Here is an 8,502-nt window from a genome sequence, read left to right as displayed (position 1 = left end):
GACTGCTGGGTTCAGGATCCTGAGGAGGAAGGAAGGCAAACAGCGAGATCACCACCCCAGGCTTGGAGATCTGCTGCTTACCTTCAAAGCTGATAAGAGGCTAAGCTGCTGCTGGTGAAAATGCTCAGATTCATTACCACAGCCGTTCTCTGATGCTTTCAGAAAATTCAATCCATTTTGTCTTGGCATTGAGCAGGTAGCATGCATATGGGGTGGGTTAACATGCCTCAGCTGACAACCTGTAACTAGTCTGAGAACATATGAGCCTACCAGAAGTTTCATCTTTGCACCAGAAAAGTTCCATCAATCTCTGGCAGGAGCAAAGCTGCAAATTGAACAAATATTTGCCAGAGTTCAATCACAATGGACAGAAGTGACATTTGGAAAATTGAAGTTTATTTGCTAAATAACTTCCCAAAAAAAGGCTAGCAACAAATAATGTCAAGAAAACATTAAACATAAGGACAGGTTTACTTTAAATTTTGCCTCAGATTCCAAACAAAACTCAGAAGGCCTTTTTGGATCCCAAGTGATATGCTGACATCAGCAACAACAACAACTCTGTGATTGAGTTCAGCAAGTGCATTACATGTGGAGGCACAAAGAAGAGCTGCAGGATCGTGCTGAGGGATAACAGTGGATGAAATTCTGGCATGAAGGTAAAAACCCCGCAGAGTAACCTACGGAGAGACAGGAGAGACACAAGAGACAGGGTAGGATGACAAATGAGGAAGATGAATTTACATTTATCCTTTGCAGAATATAAAACATGATTATCAGAGAGGTGGTTACAGGTTAAAAAGAAAGGAAACAATGACTTACACAGAAATATTTAGCAGTACAGATAAAAACAAATATTTCATTTTGAAAGGCTGTGTACAAAAGGGCAGGATCTGAATGCAGAAGGTATCTTTAAAACATAGATATGTGAATACAGGCAGATTACAGGGAACAAAGAAGTGAGAAGTGAAGGAGTAGCAAAGTAATGTTTTGGAGGGTGGGAGATGGCAGGAGAATGCAACAAGTAGTTCAAGTTTTATTGTATTCAAATTCTTCTGCCTTAGAAAATGTATGAGTAAACCACAAAGGGTTTACTGCTAGAGTCAAAAATGAGAAAATAAGACTAGAAAAGGTATTAGGGTTTTTTCAAAACAGATCCTATAAAAGCAATCCATAAAGGATCAGAGGACAAGAATAAAAATAGTAACATGAAAGGAAGAGCATGACCTAAGTTGACATCATTCTATTCAGTACTGCTGTAAACTTTCTTGAAGAATGAAGAGGCTGGGAGAGAACTGAGGATGGCTGAGAAACGATACAAGATTCAGTCACAGCAGATAAGCAGCCAACCATAAGGGAACAGGTCAGAAAATATGTAGGAAACAATAATGCAAATGGAAATGAACCACTTTGTCAGTGGGTAGTTGGCAGTGAATTAAGAGATGGCCTGACACAGAAATTTCTTAAGAAGTGCTCAACAATTCAATCACAAAAAGCAAATTTATTGGAAGAAATGTGCAAACGTGAACAATGCACTTTGAACTGCAAGGCACTGATGTAGAGCAGCAGCAAGGCTGTAAACACTGAGACACAGACATTATCCTTGTTTGGGGAAATGTAGCACCCAGTAGAAATTCTCTGTGAGAGAATTCTCTAGGAGTTCAGCAGAACTAAGTAGGCTCTGCCATTCTTAACTGTTATATTAATTTGTATATATATTTTTAAAGTAACACTTCCAGGTTAAACATGAAGTTTGCTACAAGATTTTTTTTGGTGACAATTCTCCTTTCTGCGAAGGCAAGAAGTCAGAGAAAGCAAAATGGAGGAAAACATTATTCCACATGTTATCCAACAGCTCTATTTGGTGCAGTTTTCTACATGGAATTTGTAAGAGGAATTTGTCCCAGCTAAAATCCTTAAATCCTTCTCCTAACAATGAGAAGAGTTGTCAGTACCTTATCCTTTTCATATCACCCACTCAGTTTCTTCAAGGCTTTTTCAAAATGAGCTATTCCCTTCAAATATGAATTCAGATACATAAAGCTTGTGCAGAATGCTGTATTAGATTAGGAAGGTTGTATTCCCTGAACAATGATTTTGCACCAAATTGTTTTGCTTTGGGGTTTTCTAAGCAAATCTGTGTATTCCAAGTAGTGCCACACCCTTCTATTTGAGCTGTAGTTCAATCACTCATCAAAGATCACTGATATTTGGGAGAAGCACCTATACAGGAGGCCAGCAGGGTCCATGTTCAATGCCTACATCCCTGCTGACTTCACAGAGAGGGAGTAGAACAGTTCAGCTGGAAGGGACATCCAATAATCGTCCAGTTCCAACTGCCTGACCCTTCATGGCTTCAGATTCAGGGAGCAAATAATGTTTTGTACTCTTTTTATTGGTGTGAATTTACCCAAGTGAATTAACTAAGGAATCTTGAGCAAGAAGTGAGGATGACTCCAAGTAAAATCTAACTCCTTCCCAACTGAGCCAAATTGAAGGAATGGAGAAAATTTCCTAATTCATCCTAAACCAGCCCAAATTTCTAACTTCCAGTTCCATTCTATTCTATTTTGGAGCCCATTAATGTATTGCTGAATTTAATCATTCTTGTGACCACAGGGAAGAAATACCAATATTAAAACTGTTCACTCGTCTTCCCAGGGATTCCATTCCCTCTTGTGTTAACCAAACAGCTGTGGTGAGAACACCCTAATATGGTGACAACATTTTGCAGTTCTGTGTGTGCACATTTGCTCTTCCCTCTCTGATTCAGTTGCTCCTCAGCATCTCCCCTATGTAAGTATTACCTTTGCCATCCCATTCCTGAAATTTCTATGTACAGAAAGCCACTATGCAAGGAAGATAAACTAGTTAGTCTTCAAATAGTATTCTTTAGGCTCTAGGGACTTCTGCTAATTCTATATGCTCGTTTCTGCTCTAGCAGAACATGATTAAAATTCAGCAACAGGAGAAAAAAAATAAAATAAATCTCTTTAGAGTTCCTCTGCAGTGAGTGCATGGTCAGTAAGCTGCGTGTGTGCACTCTGCTTCTGTTCTGCTGCTACTCTGTAAACCCCAGCTGTCAACAATGCAAGGACATCAATTAGCAGGTTCTTAGGTAAACCACAGGAAGTTTTATTTGAGCTGCCTTGGAATGATGGAAGGCTGAAACAACCCAGTCTGGATGTGACCCTCATGTTCTTTCTGGACTTTAACCTAAAAAGCTGAATAGCAAATAAAAGCTTAGATTTTTAAAGTCGATTTAAATGCATGGTACACTAATATTCACAGAACTCAGTCAACTAAATCCACAAATGGCAGATGAAAAATATTAGTATTTAACAAAGCTGAATGTTATATATGCAGAAGACTATAAAACCAACTACATTTATTTTTCACTCACTTTTCATAAAGCTACACAGTCCTTCAGCTTCAGAGCTGCCATTCACATCCCCAGACCAATAACCAGTAGGCTCTGTGCTTTCAAAGGCTTTGTTCTAATGTTCTCCAACAATTATAGTATGCAAATATCTTTGTTAACTACACTTGCTTTATACAGCTATAAGGAAGGTTTGCCATGTTTGACTTCATTAAGTGTCACAGGATGTCTCCAGGCATTTAGCAAGGTCAGTTAATGAAATAACTGGCATATGTTAATAACAGCAAAGCAGACTCAACCTACCACAGCAGGACTGAATTAAAGAGCTCTAGGCAACATATATCATTTTATCTGTCTGCCTGAGATTCTTCTTCTCACCCAAAATGAAACAAATTCACCCTCTTTAGACCTCTGTGCTACTTGTTTACTACTTTATTTTACTAAATATCTCCTTCCAACTTATGCAGAACCTGTGACTTTAAGAAAGGTCCATCACATTGAATAGGTGTTGTGTTTAATTTCCTTTCTTGCTTATAAACTTTATCGGGAAACTGATTATTTCCATGGCATTCAGCACTGTACAAAAGATGCCAGCTTTTCATCTCTAATATCTCTTGCTCTGCCAATGACACCTGCATTTATTTTGCATCTCCTTTCACAGCATTTTGAAGGATAATACAGTCAGCTCAGTTTATGCCTTCGTTCTCAAGACACAGGGTAAGAATACAATAAACATAACTTTAACAGTCTCAAGTGAAAACAAAGCAGGACAGAACAGATGCATCTCCTACATTTCATCATTCCTTATTCAATGCAGGTTTGTAAGCAGAAATCTGGCTGAAAAAAAGGACATATCTTTTTAAATCATGAGTATTGTGCACAAAAGGATCTCTCTAACCCTTCTAAAGTGCTTGATACCATCCTTGCCATGTTTGGACAATCAGTGTTAGAAAGGTATCAGATGTCTACAACAGATTACTGCAATTTTTTTTTTCCATAAAATCATCCCATAGCTAATCCACAGGAGCTGGGAAAGAATCTCTATAGTTTCTCATCACCTGTGCCTTCAAACACTTCCCTTTTCCTTCAGACCATCCAACAATGGATTCCTTTTTTGTCTAATTCTAATTCTGTTTACTTTCATCTTCATGTTTTGAGCTGCCCCATCAGCCCCTGTTCTCACACATTCCCTGGACAGCCTTGCACAACCCAACAAATACCTCTAAAACATCTTCAGCAAAAGTTTTAAATCTTTGTAGCACAGCACACAGCACCAGCACAATCGTTAGAAAAGGATGGAGATCAAGCCATGGAATAGATCTTACTTTGAACTGAATTAAAAATGAGCTGTGGGCTGGAATCAGCAAATCCTGATTTCCTGTGTTGAACTAGCACCAAATGAGAAAGTTGTGATTTTACCAGGCATATTTTTTCCTTAGACCAAACAATAATTTGACTCTCATCCTCTGTTACACACAAAGGATTATCCAAACTGTGAAAAGCCTGAAGGCATTAAAGAACTCCTAAACAAACATCTAAAAATGTAAGGCAAAAAACAAAGCCAAAGTGGATATATTATATTAAAAGATAAAGTTTTACAATTTTTATTTATCAGCAAGTCTATAATGATTTTTTGACTGGCCAGACTGGTTAAATACAAATAGTCTATTTAACAAATACCAGCCCTTTTCTCTATTAAACATAAAATATGACATAACTGACCTTAGTAGAAACTTAAGACAAACACATAAACTTGATTTTTACTCAGGCTTCAAGCAGCCCTTGTTCTTTCTTATGCAGTTTGTACTGATGAATTGCTGTTTCTACTGAGCAATAATTCACTGACAAAAATGGCAAACATATTAGAAGTAAAGCAACAGTGACATAACAGGGAAGGCCCCAATAACCTCACCTGTGAAGGAAGACAACGTGGGTTCGGAGTGTCTGCTCACGGATTTTGAACAAAGAGCTGAGAAACAGATGGTGAAGCAACTCCAGAGCTGCCTCGCTGTTCTCTTCCCTGCTGTAGCAACAAGCTTGTGCACAGTGAGACAACAAACTTGTGAAGGAAAAAACAGCTGCAGAAAAACAGATAAAGGGGAAAGAAACCTAACTTATTTTACCATTGCACTGAATTCACCTGCCTGCGGTGCCTGTCCACTTCTGAATCACACTTCTTACAGCAGATCCTGTATTATTTTCTCTTCTGACCATAAGCAAAGGTACTAAAAACATGTTCATTTAGGACTTACATACCTATTTGAAAACTACCACTATTACAGACAGACAGACAAGGCCCATCTTTTTTGGATGTTCATCTGTTCATTCTTAAACTGCCAATAAGCTGAGTCCAGAATTTTCCATGCTCCAAAAGTTTGGCTTTTTTTCTAGTTTTAATCGCTGTCTATGAATATTTTGTTTTATAAACAAAATATTTTCAAGATTTATGTAGTAGTTCCTCTCACAGCTGACCAACATATGGTTTTCCAGGGAAATAATTTTCTGATAAAACTGGATGCAATACAGTCATAAACACAAACATGGAAGCAGTTGTATTTTCACCAACGCCATCTGCTAAAGCAGCAGGTCATAACTTTTTAAAAAAGTAAAGGGATGACAGAATGAACCATACTGATTCCAGATAACCAACACAATATTTTAAAAAGTGCTTTCCTTCTTTGCTTGCCTCTGGAGCTCCACTAGCTGATACTATACATCAGTTCTGCACAGAACACTGAACACAGAGCTCAGTTTTTCATACATGAGATATTTGTTCTCATATCTCAATATTGTCCCAGCAAAAGTCAGTGTTGTGACAATTTGACAGTATCAAATTCCCTGGGAAGGTTTTGTGTTTATCTCCAACAGACTAAAGGCACTCAAATTCAGTTAAATTTGCACCTAACACCTGAAGCCTGAACACTGTGTTACCTGCAGATCAGCATCTGTAAAGTTTATTTATTGCATCACCAAGCAAATTATTCTCCTTCTTGAGGCCAAACACATTGCTGTAACACAGACCAGGAGTTCCCCTTCCCACTAAAATTAATCCAGTATAATTGCAGGCTGTCCCTAATGGGCAGCTGTAACCCCTCCAGGTGCCAGCCACATCAGGGGTGATTTAATGACCCTGTGCCCACAGGATCCCCCGAGCAGATGGGAAGGGAAGGGAAGGGAAGGGAAGGGAAGGGAAGGGAAGGGAAGGGAAGGGAAGGGAAGGGAAGGGAAGGGAAGGGAAGGGAAGGGAAGGGAAGGGAAGGGAAGGGAAGGGAAGGGAAGGGAAGGGAAGGGAAGGGAAGGGAAGGGGGATCTGTGGTTGGAGATCAGGTTGTCACTGGCACAGACATTATAGGCAGGAACCACAACAAAGAGCAACACATTTTTGGGTTTTCAGTCAGTTCAAGGCAGCAGTTTTTTCTGTTGTGCATGCACTAAATGCTTAAATTACCTAAAGCCCAAAGAGGTCTCACATCTCAATATTCTGACATGCAGAGACAAATTTCCGGTGTTGTCTTTGGAAATAACCAGCAAGGTTACTGAATGAATTTGATTAAGAAATACTCTGGTGATATAGAGAATTTTTTTTTCTCAAGCAGTTTTTAGATCCAAAAATATCCTTCTGTCCACTGCTGAATGCCATTTTCACATGAACAAAAGGTTTTTACTTTATACTGAAGAGGACTTCTAGCTTTTTCTCTGGTAAAGTGATCTTTCTAAATCACTTGGCTTTCTCTTTTATGAAAAAAAAAAAAAAGATAACACGGGAAAACTAACTCTGCTTTCCTAAATACAAAAGTAATGTCAAGTCTTTGACTTCATCTTGAGACTGCTAAACAAGTGGCTGATTGCTGCCTTCTCCAGGAACACTTCATTTACAGGTTAGCCCCTTGCAGCTCCCAGGCTGTACCACGTCTTTTCCTGGGCAGGAGACCTCCTGAAAGCTGAAGCTGTGTGTGAACTGCTGGCACTGCATTATTTCCTTGGAAAACCCTATGTTGGTCAGCTGTGAGAGAAACTATTACATAAATCTTGAAAATATTTTGTTTATAAAGTTGATGGTGTGGAATCACTTATATCCACCCTGTACAAACTGGTGCTTCCCTTTGACACTGGAATATCTGCCAACCTGCTGCCCAGGTCCCCCAGGCAGAGAGCCATGCCGAGAGAGAGAGTCAGGAAACAAGGGAGGCTAAGAGGGAATGTGTATTTTCTCATATTCCTGTTAAGAACCTGTCATGTCATCCAGGGAGGGAAATCAGGCACTGTGAGAGCCTGGCAAGGCAGCTGAAGTGTCCCTGGGGTAAGCACTCACATTAATGATAGTGGCTTGAAAGCTGAGAGAAGAGACTTTCTCAAACCCTCTTTTGGGCAGTAGGGGTGGGTGTAGTGCTGCTGCTAAAGAGCAGGAACCACTCCAGACCAGGCAGGGCAGCTGCAAATGCCAGCAGTTCACACACAGCTTCAGCCTTCAGGAGGTCTCCTGCCTAGGAAAAGACGTGGTACAGCCTGGGAGCTGCAAGGGGCTAACCTGTAAATGAAGTGTTCCTGCAGAAGGCAGCAAGCAGCCACTTGTTTAGCAGTCTCAAGATGAAGTCAAAGACTTGGCATTACTTTTGTATTTAGGAAAGCAGAGTTAATTTTCCTATATTATCCTTCTCCTATGTTATCCTTCTTTTTTTTTTCTTGCCTTTAAACAAAACATTTAACAGAAGTTGTCATTCAGTGAGCACTTACACATTAGAAATTGTTTATCAAGCTATCAAGTATCTATCAAGTAGGATACATAGGCCAGTGTTCATTAGTGACCTCTAGAAACTGAACCCACTCTTGGCTGAAGGGTTCCCAAATAAACCTGTACTTGATGTGGAAAGAAAGTCCAGCACAATCTTTTTGAAGCAATTTAATTATTCTAACAAAACCGGTTTGCATGAATAACACAATTTCACCTCAATTTAATTAAATATTTGGTATGACAAATCCCCATGAAAAGGGTTTGCCATACAAATGCTAATTATGCTGCAGTTCAAACATTTACATTCTTCCTATGAAAAAGTGATTTTTTTTTCTCAGAATACCAAAAGTGAATTATATTATAACACATGATTAGAAGTCAGCCATTTACT

At 39.3% G+C, this 8,502-nt stretch overlaps 1 long non-coding RNA gene across 1 annotated transcript; it reads right to left on the bottom strand.

The window, feature by feature from the left end:
* Nucleotides 1–374: 374 nt before the first annotated feature.
* Nucleotides 375–6,405, bottom strand: LOC138114140 (uncharacterized). The gene is made up of 3 exons (XR_011152499.1): nucleotides 6,311–6,405; nucleotides 5,292–5,457; nucleotides 375–680 (listed from the first exon to the last, which is right to left on the bottom strand). It is a non-coding gene; the product is annotated as an uncharacterized lncRNA (long non-coding RNA).
* Between the last annotated feature and the right edge of the window lie 2,097 nt (nucleotides 6,406–8,502).

Source organism: Aphelocoma coerulescens, chromosome 8, assembly GCF_041296385.1.
Source record: "Aphelocoma coerulescens isolate FSJ_1873_10779 chromosome 8, UR_Acoe_1.0, whole genome shotgun sequence".
Lineage (NCBI taxonomy): Eukaryota > Metazoa > Chordata > Aves > Passeriformes > Corvidae > Aphelocoma > Aphelocoma coerulescens.
This window is presented reverse-complemented; position numbering and strand designations above follow the sequence as displayed.